The sequence below is a fragment of the Apteryx mantelli genome, chromosome 1 (assembly GCF_036417845.1).
Source record: "Apteryx mantelli isolate bAptMan1 chromosome 1, bAptMan1.hap1, whole genome shotgun sequence".
In the NCBI taxonomy this organism is placed as follows: domain Eukaryota; kingdom Metazoa; phylum Chordata; class Aves; order Apterygiformes; family Apterygidae; genus Apteryx; species Apteryx mantelli.
Window position 1 is genome coordinate 218676443 of NC_089978.1, and position 15771 is coordinate 218692213.

Sequence of the window (15771 nt, forward strand, 5' to 3'; positions counted from 1 at the left end):
GCCAGAGCAAAAATAACTCGTTCTTCTCAACACAGAACAACCTAAAGGGTTATGTGCAGTATGTGATGTCCAACTAAAAACATCAAAGAAAGAAAACAGTAGTATTTAACAAAGCTAGAAATTTTAAGACCCAGGGTGATCAAGTAATTCTGTATCTCACAGGTATTTTTACTCAGAGAAGATTTTCCACCTGTGCAGAGGATTTTGGCCAATACATAGCTCCCTCTTCTCTGCGTATACAGTATTCCAGATGAACTATCTACTGGACTGCCTTTGGTAAATCCAATATACAGTACTCATTATGGACTGCTGGAAGATTTCTTCTCTTATCTGACCCCCATTAAAAAAAGTCCGATTTTAACAGCTGTTTTCAGTTGTCATAATGCCACAGGGATTATGGAAGGTTTGGCCACCTTCCAGAGACTGACAAGAAAGGTATTACAATTTAATTGTCCTCGCATACCTAACAGTTTATTAAATTATAAACTACATCAAAGACTGTGCCATTCATTCTGGATTTTTTCTACATATGGTCCTGTGGTTTCTGAAAGAATCTCTGATGACAAACTCAAAGAAATACAAGCTGGAAACACAGAAGACTACATAATTAAAGTAACTAATTATTGACACAGCTTAAATATTGACCAACATATGCATCCTGAGAACCCCAAAGCTATGAATAACCCTCACTATACAAAAGGAAGATACTAAAAGCTGTTGAGGATCTATCTTTTCTTACTGGTACCCTTTAGGACAAAAAGCCTACAATGCACACCATACCACCAAGTAGCCTCATAAGGAATTTCCTTCATGTTTTCAGTATCAGTTTCAAGCAAAAGCTGCTTTTTTTTTTTTTTTTTTTAAACAAAGAATTGTCTTCCACTGTGCCACAGCTTTTATTCTTTGCCTGACTAGGCACTATTCAGTGTACTTTAGTTTGGCACTTAGAAGTATATCTAACATAACAGAATGGCACTCTTAAATAAATTTTTTTTTTTAAAAAAAATCATAAATTACCAAGACAGAAATCAGGATAGAAAGGAGCACTGGACAACAGTAGTTTGCCAGGACAAACATTGGCAATTCATTGATTATAACTTTCAGAACTAACTTGACTAGAGCTACAAAACATGTATCTCACAGAAGAAAACTGAACTGGTTAAGAACTTTTGCATTTCCAACTATGAACTCTCAGGGAATTTTCAAAAGAGACAATCATCCTACTGAATCATTTCAAGAATTTTATAGCAAAGATGATTTATTGCCCTAAAACAGGTCTTGGAACTAAGAGTATTTGAGGAGACTCAATAGCTTATTAAGACAGTGTGGAAAACATGATGCTGAAGGAATTGCATATGCCTGACACATTTTACCACTTTTTTTTTTTTTTTTTTTTTTTTAAATAGAAAGCCTCTATAAAAAGTGAGCCTGTAAAATTATTTAGACTTTTCAGACAAAGCAACACAGGTAATAAATTAAAGTGGCATTGCTGTAAGTAACAGAAAAACGATAAATAAAGCCCCACACATCAAGGCTGTTTGACAAACTGGAGTCATCAATAATTTCAAAACCCAAGCGTTAAAAACATACTCATCCCTTAATAGTTAAGGTAAAATGAGCAGCAATTTGGAGAGTTATAGATAATTTAAAGTTGACTCAACAATATATAAAAAACTTCACACAATCTCTTAATGAGTCCACTTGATAGCCAATGTGAAACTAAATTCAGAATTATGTTAGGTTTTGTTATTACAATTGTGATGTAGATGTTGTCAGCCCATATGAAATGGTCTGTTCAAGACAGTTAAAAGCCTATGTCTTTAAAATTTGCCAGTGTCTTACAAAACTGAATCAGAAAGATTAGCTGTAAGGCTTGCTATCTAAAATACTACTGAAAAACATCTCAGTATTTCTTGCCCAAAACAGAAGAAACTCAACTAAGCCATAAATATACAGAGTACTCTGAATAAGTGTTCTAAATATATTCAAAAACACTCAGCAGCCTTAGGAAAGGTTAAAGCTGTCCTTACACCACTGGTATTACTGGGAATATAAACAACTCTGTGAGCCCAAAAACCCTTTCCAGCCCTTCTTGCATTGCTGTAGCTGGTTTGATTCTTCAGATTTTTATCAGAGACAGTCTAACAAGAGATAAAGCTTTTCTGTACAAACCTATCCCTTTCCACATCCTTGGACCACCAAGGCTACAACAACATTAATAATGCAATTACAGGACACAACCTTGAGCAAGTTTATGCACCAGCATAGTGGTGAGAAAGGGAGAGAATTATCTACCTATGGCAACTTACCCTAAATCATGCGGCTTGAAATCAGGTAACCCAAAACAGCTCTAGATTGCATATGCTACACTCACGATCAAAGAAATGAGGAAAACTAATTGCTTTCTTAATTATATATATGGAGGTGGATAATGTCTTACAGAAGAGAAAACTGAATAATCTTTGACTTACTTTTTGGATTGTCCTGGTTCTTCTGTACAACTCAGTCACCATTTCTTCTTCTGCAATACAACAAAGAAAAGACATTCTGTTAAAAAAAAGCACATGCCTGAACTGAAGTCTCATTATATTCTCATTACATTGTTAATTAATGCTTGACACTTACTGTTTGTTTTTATTCAGCACTGGAAAAAGTTTCCATTATTAATTTACGTTTCTACGATGTGACTGCGAGAGTATTTCTGCTACATGACACAGCTCTATCAAGATGGATTGCAGAGACCACCTAGTACTTTGAGCATGGCACTGAAGAACTAGAAAAATCCCAAATTCTATTGCAGATCTTACCAAAGAAATTCCACGTAACCATAGATAAAGTGAAGGAGGAAAAGTAAAGGAGGATTTAATTGCTCAAAGATAGCTATGTAATGTCATTTTAGACTCTGTGAATGCTCCCTGTCTGTCACCCAGCACCTACTCCAGAAAGCTGTCTGTTCTCCCTCAGGTCTGCATCATCTCCGCCAGCCTAATGCAGATGCCTGAGGCTACCTAAGGCACCGCAACGGGTGTTGAACATGAACGGGTCAGCAACTGAGTCCCGCTCTATGCTTTGGATTCACGTCTAAAAAAGAGAGAAAGTATATGCATATCTTCCTGAGTATTCATTAACATTTGTAAACCATTTTGAAGATTAAAAAAAACAAAACAAGCCTCCCTCCCCCCACACTAAAAGTAAAGTTTTGAGAATATTGTCCTCAAAAAGGATACTCCAAGGCTATATTGTCTGTTTAGCCACATAATTAATAAACTTTTAGCAGAAGCGGCAGAATGTTCCTCATGTGTCTCCCGTCCTATGCCAAGTACTGATCTGGGGGAACTATTCAAAGGGCTATAAAGTACTGGTATGCTCCACATAATGGAATAACTAAATAACAGGGGCTGTAGTGGAAAACGAAGTACAGAGACATCACTCAAGGTTAGCACTGTTCTTATTCTGCTGAAACCAGGAACGCATAAGCAAAAGAATAGGAGATATGGAAACAGAAAAACACCAGACTTTAAACAAACAAACAAACAAACAACCCACACCACTGATTCTGATTATGGCTTTCAGTTGGGAGGGAATAACAAAAAACAATAAATAAATGCCAACATGGATTTGTCAAAACCCAATCATATCAAACCTGCTTAATTTCCCTTTCTGACAAATTAAAAAGCCATGAGATATAGAGAAGGTGCAGTAATCATCACGTTCACTTCAGCACGTTAGTTTTTATTGTATTTTATATCACCTTCTAAATCAACAAAGGAAGTATGGTCTTCACGGAGTTACTGTACATGGGTGAACACTGGATGCAAAGATATATTCAGTGAATAAAGCTATTACAGGTTTGCAACAGTGACTGCACATTGATCTTAGCTTATGGTACCCAACCATTAGAGTAAGAGAAAACCAACACACTCAGAAGAAAACAGAATACCTCATTAATTCATCAGAAAACTATGCCTGAGAAGGAATGTTTTTGATTCTTGCCTTAATCAACGTAAGTTCTAAAATCGCAACATGAAGTAGACAAATACATATATCATTAGTGCATACTAAATTGTCCAACTCTCTTAAAGGAACATCATTAAACTTCAAGATATTTAATTTAGCAAAGTAACAATACAGCTTTTTGAACTTTGTTTTTCACTAATGACCCAGCCAATATTTTTGTTATGCTGGCCTCTAAAATGGACAGCCAATATTCCTGGTTTTGAAGAAAATGACATTTCTTTTCTCAAAATGCTGTTGTAGGGAAAAAGAAAAATCCAGGAAAAATTAAACTCGAAGAACAATCAAATATACAAAGTAAAAACACAGAAGCAAATATTTCATCATACTCCTCCAGATTTTAAAGAGATTATGGTATTTTGGAGATGGGTGTGATTTTGTGCTAGCTAAGGGTCCTTTAAAATTGGCAACGATACTTAATTCAGTGGCTTCTTATGCCAAATTCCAAATTCCAGTTGAAAACAGATCTCCCAATGAAGTCCTACAGCTGAATATACTCTAGGGGAAAAGTATTTCCTTTAATTTAGTCTAAATTCATTGGCATGACAGTATGTCACCAGCATATACAAAAATTATGTATTATATGAACAGAGGAAAAATTCTGTGCTAACAGTGGAAGAAATTCGTACCGGATGACATACTAGTATGAGATGAATATGAAATTTAAATCATAAACTATTTTAATTAAAAGAACTTTAAGTAGTCCAGAGATAGATCCAAAACATGAAACACCACAAATATGATTTCTTGGATATCACAAAACTTCCAAGTAGCTAAAAACAAGCTACAAGGACAACCAAATGTAGACTAAAAATAACTGACGTAAAACAATTCTACGAAAAATACTGCAGTATAAAGAGAGGTCTTCCTACCTTGGTGATTAATGACAAATAAAGGAGTAGGAAAGGAAACACATACTCACTCGATAGCTCCATCAACAACCCTGTTGTCCTGGAAACCATTCTTCTACAAGGGAAGCAGTACTTAACTATTAGAACATCTCCTGCTACTACATTTTTTTTTCTCTGCAGTGCTCTCAATGTTTGATAAACAGTAAGTAACAAATGTGTAAGTGCTTTCTCATAAAATGGCATATAAATTGTACCTGTTGCTCTGAAAAGAAAATATATCATCCCACTAGAGTACGCACGACCTATAGGAACATCGGGTCTTCATGAAGCCTTCAGAAAAAATTATATTTTTTCTTGTTCTTGTTGTTGTTAAAATAGCCTATTAACTGAACGTTTTACTTAGGGAATATACAGTGCTGGTCAAAGGCAAACACTGATTTGACAGCACTAAATTTTTCCACGGGAACATAGTGGGAAATTTCAGAATATGCTCCATATATACCAAAAACACCACTGCATCCTCTGGCAGTATGGCTCAACTCTCACTTGTAGGTGTGAGAAAACCCCAAACAGACCGAGTGGAGCTCTCCACAAAAAGATTTGCTGTAATGTTTCCTCCCTCTCTTGACACATGCGACATTCCCTGACCTACCATGAGCTTCTTCCTTCCATATACCTGAGCTGATAGCCACGCTAATCAACACGCATGACCTTCATTGCGAAATGTGACCTTTTTTTTTTTAAACTCCACAAGGACCACAATACGGATTGATTCCTGAGACAACAAAAAGGGCACCCACTTCTGCTGCCTCTGCTGAAGAGTGAGTGCAACCCAGCAAACCTACAGTGAATCCAGTCAGCCTAACTCGGGTGCCTAACTTCAGCAATGCCATATCACCATTACAGGCACATAAACATTTCCTCTCAAATCCCTGTTGAATCAATGGAGAGAAGCAGACGTGTCTGAGGACCAAAAAGGGGAGATCCTGATGGCCCAACTTCATCGGATTCAGATTCAGCACCTCTGACTGAGCTGGTGTTTGCCCGATTTTTCTAGAGTACAGGAAACTAATAGAAGTCTTTGTGCTCTTGGGATTCAGGCTGTCTGACAGGCACCCCACGAACAACACTACAGCCTGCCCTGCGTGCAACAGCCTAGTGGTTATAGCCCATACGTCGTAAGCAGGAAACCTAGGCTTAGGCTTTCGCCACCCTGATGGCATTGACCTGGCATCCTACGACAGTGCCCTCATCCCTAGATCATGGAGTGCTTGGCCTGAGAACGCTCGCCCTCCTCTTGGAGTTGAGCAGCTCTGCAGCTAGGAGTGCAAAGAGTGACAAACCAAAACAAAATCCCTAAACCCAAACTGAATTTAGGCTTTACGGTTAGTGTGTGTGTTTGGAAGGAACCGGAACATAACTTCCAAACCCAATTCTTGGCAAGGTGTTACTGCGTTACTGGCCACAAACAAACAGGGGGAAAAAGGGGAAAAAAAAAAAAAAAAAAGGAAAAAAAACCCTTAAATGCAGAACTTTGATTCTCTCTCATTCCCAAAAGGGACTCCTAATCACCAAGCTAGAGTTAGCTATACGGGAGGAGGAATCTCAGATTCTTGTCTTTAGAGCAACGGCTACCCAGTAAACAAAATGGGTTTGGGACTGTTCTCCGGCCCAGAGACTGGTCATGGCTTGTATCCATGCAGTTAGCCAAGGTTTCTTCTCCCAAAACAGCACAGCCATATCCCAGCTGTCAGTCAGAAATAGTTCCCAGACCATGCTAACATCTGGATGATGCCCAAGCACTGTCTGGAAGAGTGCTAGTTTACACAGGCTAACCCTGTGCCAGGGACTGAGCCACAGGACGAGCAACGGTGTTACCAGATCCATGCCCTTCCCACTTCAGTTTACAAGAACAGTTCTTTGTGAAACAGAGGCTCAGGAAATTACCATGAAGTACTTTTCTCTAGAAGACAAAATTTATTTTTAGCTTTTACATTAAATAGAAGCAGGTTATAGAAGTAGACTTATCTGGCAAATAGCAAATTTATTTCAGACTCAGAGCTTTTGCTCTACAGTGCCTTTGCATTACTCTCTGCTGTGCAGCCCAGCTGATGCAACTTTTTTGTTGGATTCAGCAGTATGTCCTAAGCTCAACTGGTTTAACCACAATACAGCAAGTGGTAAATACATCTGGATGAGAATTGCTGGTCGACTCAGCATAAATTCACTGTAATAAACATAAGTATATATATTTCAACAATTGTAAATTCTTAGTGTTTGAACTCTAACAACATGTTAAGTAAACCATGTCTTCAATCTTCTCACAGCCCGTTCATACATATTTTTTTTCCAAGAAAAACAAAAAACAACAAAAAAGACCTCTATGCTTCATTTTTTCTTTTTAATGGGACAGTTTTCTCTTGTGCTTTTATTACAGATTCTTTGTTAACTCTTAGGTTTCCATATACCCTTTTATTCTTTTGAGTATTTGCTCAAGAGACCCTAGGCTTACCGGATAAAATTATCTGAAATCCTGAATAATTTAGGATCTGAAGTTGTTATGACTAAACTACCAAGACTAACAAATCTAAAATTTGCAAATCTCAATGTCTATAATTCTGAGCTGTCTCTCCAGAATGCCATGAAACATTTATCAGCAGAATCTATCAAAGTAAGTATTAAAATTTCTCATCCCCTCAACTAAGGATCCAATCCCCAAGGCAACAGTTACTTCATAGGACAATAATCATTATAAGTTTATGTGATCAAGCAGGCATCAGTATCTACAAAAGTCTGTCTTAACATGCCATAAAAGTATGGGTTTTTTGAGCATTCTTACCCCCATACCACTCTCAGCAAAATTAAGCACTGAGGATAGAGAGAAGGTATTTGAAAACTTGGTAGGTGCATGAAAATTTAAGATTATGGAAATTCTGGTGCCTTAAGATATCAGCAATGTTTTATGTATCAAACATTGAATTTTGTCAAACTCTTTCCATGAAACACATACTTCTTTTTTTAAGCAAAGGAGATCCAGTTTGTGTCACATAAATATTGATATTCTGCACCTTCTAGTTCCAAGCAGACACAGGTTTACCAGCCATCTTTTAAGAGTGTTGAGAATCTCCCTCTGTTCTGGTATAGAAGTGTAACATAGCTCAGTCTGAAAAAAAAGTTCTTTCTCCAAATTTAGTTTTTCCTTATTTCAGGAAAAAAATTCCAAACAACAGAGTGTTTGCCTTCTACCTCCACTTACTATGTGTTACTGTATAAGTAGAAGGAAAAAAAAATAGCAACAAAAACTTGGATGAAGTAATGATTTCAAAATAGCTACTTTTTTATCCATGATTTTTGAAGCAGTTTTCAGTAGAGCTGAATACATTACGAGTGAGAAATTAAGGCAGAGCAACAAAAGGGCATTTCATCATCACAAAGTAGGGCAGTGGCAATGTTGGAGACAAACTCTAGATCTTTTAGAAGTGTGGAAGCATAACAAATTTATTCTACCTTCCATACAAGCTAAAAAAAAAGCCTCTGAAGAGTATTTTTACTCTCAGCCTATAATGCTGAAAAATACGTAACAAAGAAGTTAACACTAACAATTTTAAAATACTTCCTAATCACTTGAGGCTGTTTTTCGTTTTACTGATTCACTGTAACGTCCATTACCGTACGCAATTATACCAGTTTCTTCCACAGGGATGCCTTCCAGTGAAGTCAGTGGGGATTCAACAAGGCCAGGACCATAGTATAAATATAAATCAGAAAACAGTATTTCCATAGGAAACCACTCAGATTTATTGGATTAACAGGCACTTACAAGTGACTCACAATGACACAGCCTATGGTAATCCAATCTACCTGTGACAAAAAGTTCAAGGGAAATCTTAAATTTAGAAAATCACCTCTGGATTCTCACGTGGGTGGTTTATTATATGAAATAACATCAGCTACTCTCTCCGAATGAGAGGACAAATAAATTAAAAGCTGAATTTTAGTAATTTTTCATTCCACGAGTGCAATATGTTCTTAACAGTACTAGTTGCCATACTGAGCACAATTAGAGCAAGATAAGAGCACTGAGTGGAAGTGCTGAGCAGAATACAACAGTTTCCTTATCTCATGACCTGCATACACATTGCACCAAGAGGAGGGGGAAGGAAAAAAAAAAAAACATTAATCCATCTCATTAAGTTTTCTTTGGGAAAATTAACATATATTTTGTAAGAACTATGATGGTAATCATAATGATTTCTGCTTATAAACTGGTTTTGATTTCTTAGTTTTTGCATTTATTGAGGAACCATGACTTGTCTCTTGAGGATGTTACTAAATCTTAACACATACTGAGGTATGCCAGCACAGACAACTAAAGTGTCAGTGCTTTACCGAAATACTGAAGGATGCATTCACAGCTATCACACTCATTTAAGAACAGGAGAGTCAGCCGGGAGACTGCAACTGATATATTTATAGAAATATTCCTTTGCAGCAATTAACAAATTTACTCTTTGATACAGTACCACTTAATATTATTGTTCAGAACAACAACTGTTAAATGACTTAATAATAAGTATTCCATATGAAAAGGAAGTTGAAAATATAAGTAAAAGTGAGACTGGCCAGAGCATGGAGCTATGCAGTAGAAACATGGAATTCGACTGTGATCTTCATCATCAATTACTGTAAAACCTGTAATCAAGTATTACCTGTCCATAAGGATATTTGAAAGATACTGACCTCCTGTCATCTTTAAAGCAAAGAGATGATCCATGTCTAGCTTTGTAAATCACTGCGATGGTCACAAATGAAAGCTCATTGGTGAGAACCAACCGCATGCTGCAAAGGACAAGGAAAGCTTTAGGAATAATGACTTCAAGGCTCAAGTGACTGCCGCTACCGAGAGAACTGCTGTGCAGCTCTTACCTGTGCTACCTAGTTAAGGTAGATCAAAGGCAACAGCACCCACATAAGCACATCACAAGCGAGAGGGTCACCTTTAAGGCTTCATCTTTTTATACACACTATCCTTCACACAGACACTGCCATGAATTTGGTCATGACCAGCTAGGGCCCTGCACTCAAGCACATTCAGAATAAAGGTCAAAGTTATCTAGTAGACAAGATTTTTTGACCCTCTTATCTTACATGGAACAATTTTAAGGTACTGTAACTTTCTTCTATGGAAGATTAGACTCAAAGATATTGAGTATGATATTAGGGTGAAGTACACAATATAGACGACAACCAAAGTAAGTGCAAGGGGGCAATGCATGGTTCGGTTGAAGTCTGAGAAACAGAAAATCCCATTTTCTGTTGCAATGAACTGTGTTTGGAAGCTTGACCTCCATGCCCTTGGGCATTTTTCATGTTTGCTTTTTGAGAAAGTTCAGCCAGTACATTACAGTAAATTGCTATAACATTTTGAAAACGCTAGGTTCTGTGCTAACCCTAATTTGTAACAATTCTGGCCTTGCAACCATGGTGTGAAGTTTACTGAGTTAAATAGCTGGGAAGGGGTGGGTGGGAAGAGTGGCAGTGGTTTTATTATTAATATTGCACTTCTGGTGTTCAACCCTTCAACTCTATGAAATTCATATTCAGAAGTCTATAGGGTTGAAGAAAATGCTTTTACTTGCAGACACATGGCCAGATCCTGAGAGCTTATGCAACTTCATTTGCAATGAATGAATTCGCCTCCCTTCAAATTTACATTGGTGCCTGAAATTTTAAACAGGATGTGTTTCTGAATTTTCAGCCTGTAGCCCTAAGGAAGAAATTATACTGCTCATAGAAGTGTCTTGTCTATCAAAGGGTCTGTGTCTATAATAATTCATACCTCTTCAAAACCCTTTAAAAGACACCTATTGAAAAATGCTTAATAATGAAACCTAAAACCAGGAAAGTTCCCTGAACTCACAGTATTATTACAATACGAAAACCTAATTCAAGTTTCATGAAAAAATCATCAGCTCTTCAAGTAAACTTGTGGTGAGTTTTCAGCAAAGCCCGCTACTCTACCTACATGCAGGCCTAAAGTTAGTACTACTTTTTCTATCCCAAATCAGTCACAACAGCAAGATGGTTTTGCGCTCTGGTTTTCAGATTCAGTCAAATCCAAAAGTAGAAGCATTTCTGGATGGTGCAGCTTGGCTAGGGACTCAGGGGGGAGGGGAACTGAAACCATCTGCACAGTTTTGTCCGCTTTTACTACCTAAATGGACATCAGTCATAGCCCTTTATCAGACGAAGACAAATATATGCAGCCATGTTTTATCATTTCATGAGCTCTAGATACATGCCGGACTGCCATCACATGCTGTGCACGTCTACATAATCTATCTATAACCATTTTGTAAGATGAGCTCACAAGAAAGTCAAACTTGTGCTCAATTTCTTGTTTAACTATCCATCAATTTTTTCAAACTTTCTATTCTTAACAGCACTTTAAAGGTCACTATCCCACACACAGATCAAGAACTGTGAAAAGCAGCACTGGGCTATTCTATGGATAGTCTCCAAAGGTAACAAGTTCAAAGGCACAACTTCACTCTCTTTCAGCCTCCGTAGAATCTTCTTTAAACAGGTACAAGTTGTCTCTGTGAGAAAATATCATCTTGTGTCTGTCCTATTGGAAAGATTAATCTGTTCAACACCTGATGATTCACTCACCCACATGTTAAAGTCCACATGAAAATGACTCATTCCATCCGTAAGAATAATCACCTGGGATACCGAAGGCCCCTCATCTTTTCCAAAGCTGGTAAACTGCTTTCTTATGCAAAGCAAGTGGAAGGCAGGCTTTCATATTACTGCATGTGCAATAGGAAGAAACAAAAGATCTGACTAGGCCCTGATAATTTTATAAGCAATCTAAATAACAAAAATACTTCCCAGTAAGTTTGTAGATGACAGAAAAATTGGCAGGGCAGTAAATAACGCAGAAGACATAATAATGCTAGATAGCCTAGTCTGGGTTGAAAACAACAAATGATTTTAATCCTAACAATCAAAGTAACCCATTTTGGGGGAAGGAACACAGGCTGATTCTCCGTGACTGGAACACTTTCTACTTTTGGAAGCAAAAGCCCAGAAAAAGGCTCTGAAGTCACCGTAGGGAATCACCTCAACATGCGCTGCCAGTGCAGTGCAAAGGTGTTTTGAGGCCTGAGCAGATGACATCATCTTTCAGTATTTTTAAAAACAAATGAAGCAAAATTCTAAGCTCGAATTCCATGTCCAGTTCTGATATCCACAGTCCAAGACGCAGAAATGTTGGCAAGTGTTCAAAGGAAGACCTCAGAAAACAGTCGCCAAGGTTGGAATAGAGGCTTCACAATGCAAGCTCAAAGGTACAAGCAAAAACGATCCAATTTATTAAGGAGATGAGCGACCTGACTTTTAAAGGTACTTCACATGTGAATACGACAAATGGACAACTTTTCAATCATTGCAGGGAAAGGCACAGCAAAATACAGTGGTCGGAAGCCAAACAAGCTCAACTTTGAAATAAGATGTCTTTTCATAGCGACAGAAATACTGTTTAATCTATTTACCATGGGGGAAAAAGAGATTTGCCACCACTTGATGTGTTAAGACAGGACAGCTTTTTAAGAGGCACTCTAAGGCCCACTTCTGCGGTAAAATTCTAGTCTTCAGATATGTGAGGTCAGACTAGATTAACAGCCTGGCTTAGAGACAATCTCAAAATTTATTAAAACCTAGATATGAAACCCTAAAACAAGTGTTTTACTACTCTGCCTAAAGATGAACTGTTCCTTTTTGACTTGAAAGAAGCACTTTGAAGATGATTTTTCCCCTAGGAAAAGTTAACTGCAAAAATACAAACATGGAAAATACATGGTCTATTATTTTGCCTTGTCCTCATGATTTTAAAAATTAAGATGGACACTAGAGTTAAGATAGAAGAGAATATAAGAACTTATTTATGGGAAAAGTGGATGGTGACTTAAACTGTGTATTATTAGATTATTATGAGAATTTATGTACAAAGAGGACAGAAGTTTAGCAGAAAAAATAATTAACAGGAAGAATGCAAATATGTTTATTGCTATTTTGATACAACTCCCTCTTTTCAGCCCTCCTATCATCCAAATACTTTTTATCACCATTCCGTCACCCCAGAATTTGAATTCCAAGGTAAAGTTTAGATATTATTTCAAGCAATAGAAGTAAATAATTTACACAGTTCAATAATATAGTAAAACATACCATGTGCTTGTAAAATTCTGTATTTTAGGTATGCGGCAACGTATTATACCCACATGGCTATTTTTGCCAGCTTGCACAGAACCCATCTGTAACATTTGTCATGGAAAATACTGAAAGGAAAAAGGAATAAAAAGAAAAAAAAACACAGATGAACATCACAAATGTGTCCTGAGAAATGAATAACTATAGAAGAAATACTGTATGAAAGGAATATTGTTTGTTGACAAAAAAAAAAAAAAAAAAAAGGATAAAGACTTTGAACCCTGAAGGTGAGAAACAAAAAAAAATAAAATCTAAAGGAAAAGCAAGCACTGACTTATATTTTACCCTTGATCTATACTGAAATATTTTACTCTTAGGAACTACACTAAATGGGATGTCTGATAATATTCACTTAAAATTCACAAGCTGTCCATGATGGACTACACATAAAATCTTGTCTCGTCAGTGTTCAAAGTTAAGTATTTCTTTCTCTTTTTTTATTTTTTATTTCATGCTGGAGCTTCAAAACCTGTTCTACAAAACAGGGACATATGCAATTCTGCCTTCTGCACTACTCGGTTCAGGAGTGCAGATCATTCCACCGTTTTATTCAATTTGTCACTCTACTGCACTTGCTATAGGCATCTTAAATAATATCCCTCTGAACCTGCAATTTCTTCCAAACCGCATGCAGCAAGTGAATTTACACAGTTCTGGACTAGGTTCCATAAACTACTTTACCTGCTTCTAATTATGCAGTTCAACAAAAAAAGTTGCAAAAATAAACAAAATAGAGAATGACTGACTGATTTTTAATTCCTGAGGCATCCTGAATCTGTGGACTATCTGTATTTTGATGAAGGTACCAAAATATGGCAATTTCTAACCATCTTGAAAATCCTAAAATTTACATTTTCATTTCTGGAAGCGCAACTTGCAGGTAGACAACAGTAACTAGTAACCATTTTAATTTCATAGTGGGAAAAGGCAATCTATAAACCATTCACTACTGAATATTAAGAGTTTTGCAGAGTGGGTAAGATGGGCCACACTGTGCTTCACTTGAGATAAAAACAGGGTAACTCCCTTCCTGGCTTCTCCTGTTCTAACTATAGACCTTGGCTGGGGGAAGACAAAAATTCTCTTGACAGCAGTAAGAGATGAGGGCAAATGCCTTTCATACAGGCCTGCAGTGTGGGCTGAGCACGCTACAGTAAGCGAGTCACACCCTAAAGAACGTACTGCGAGTGTCTAACATGTTAAACCTTTACTGGTTGTGCACACGATGCCAGGAGACAGACTCTACACCTTCTGCTTATAAACCAATTTTATTTCATTTTGAAATTCCACAAAACTAAAAACCTTCCATTTTTATGTAATAATGGAAAGCATCTCATTTACTCCGTAAGATTGGAATTTAAGTCTTTTAGGACACAATCCTAATTCCAAGGGAAATAAAGGCATTCCGGGAGCCCAGACTGCTGATATTCCTGATGAAATTATCACAGGAGTATCTACTGAAGTGTTTCTAAGTCTTGTGATTTTATGAGAAAGCTTGAACTGTTCAGCATTTTTTCTTAAAATTCTGGTTCTCAGACTTGTAAGATTATGTAAGAATCTCAGATGCCAGTAATGAAAAAAATTTTCTAGTCTCCTAGGTAGCACAGAAATGACTGAAAATGTGTCTGACATACTCGAAAACATGAGAAGGCATATAAAAATAACTCAAAATGTTATTTATAATGTCTCATTACTCTTAATTCTCAAAATACTAGTGGCCTAATAGTGTCTGAATACTTGTTCAGAAATGTTGTTGACAGTTTCAAAGCATTCCTGTCAGGTTTATTGAGGAAAAAAAAAATTTTCTTTACATCACTGTTTTTCAACTTTTTCAAGATTACAAATACTTAATGTTATCACTAAAATATCTATGACTTTCAAAAAAAACCCATGAATTCAACTAAAACGTTTCCCTATGAACTCACTGCATCAATCACCATCAGATCAGCATACAGAATAAACTCAGCAGGAGTACTTCCCTATGCATGACGGCAATATATGGTGCTCTGTCAATTTATTGCTTCAAGTTCTTTATGATTCTGACCCAAAATGGCTTCCTGGAGAGATGTAGCTGGGCGACTTAACATTTGTCCTTAGCAAATGTCTAAGTAAAAAATAAAAATAAAACCCAGACATCTTAACTATATGCTCACAATTAAACACGACATTTATATGGTGCACAAATTGTGTTCAAATAAACAAGCAGATTTTAAAAGATTAACATATACATTAAAAAGTCCAAATCCTACAGAACAATTAAATATTCGTGTCTTAAATAACGTTACCATGAGTAAAACACTAGAGAGTGAGAGTCTTGGCTACAATTCTGAAAGCTATCCCGATAAATTGGCTGTTCAATTTGGTGTCCGGATTTCTTAAGCAGCTTACAGAAGTTTGCCTTACAACTCTTTTTGCTATAGATGAAACACTGGACAGCAAGTCACCTATATTAGTAAATACTGGAGAGGGCTCCTTTTCTGGCACTAGGAGCAAGTGACACTGTACAACCCGCATCCATATAGTGGAACTCTGCCTGCAAAAGAGGGTTTAATCCACACTCCCCACAAGGAACAGCCCCTGCCTCCTGCTGTCCCCCAAACCGTACGTTGCCTAGGAAAATGCCGGCTGGCCA

The 15771-nt window shown here is 37.1% G+C and overlaps 1 long non-coding RNA gene across 2 annotated transcripts in view; it reads right to left on the bottom strand.

Annotated features, from left to right (window-relative positions):
* Positions 1 to 2476: 2476 nt before the first annotated feature.
* Positions 2477 to 15771, bottom strand: part of LOC136991170 (uncharacterized) — a 63219-nt gene continuing 49924 nt past the window's right edge. For both annotated transcript variants that reach the window (XR_010883220.1, XR_010883219.1), the window contains one exon: positions 2477 to 2521. This is a non-coding gene — a long non-coding RNA (uncharacterized lncRNA). The remainder of the gene's footprint in view (positions 2522 to 15771) is intronic.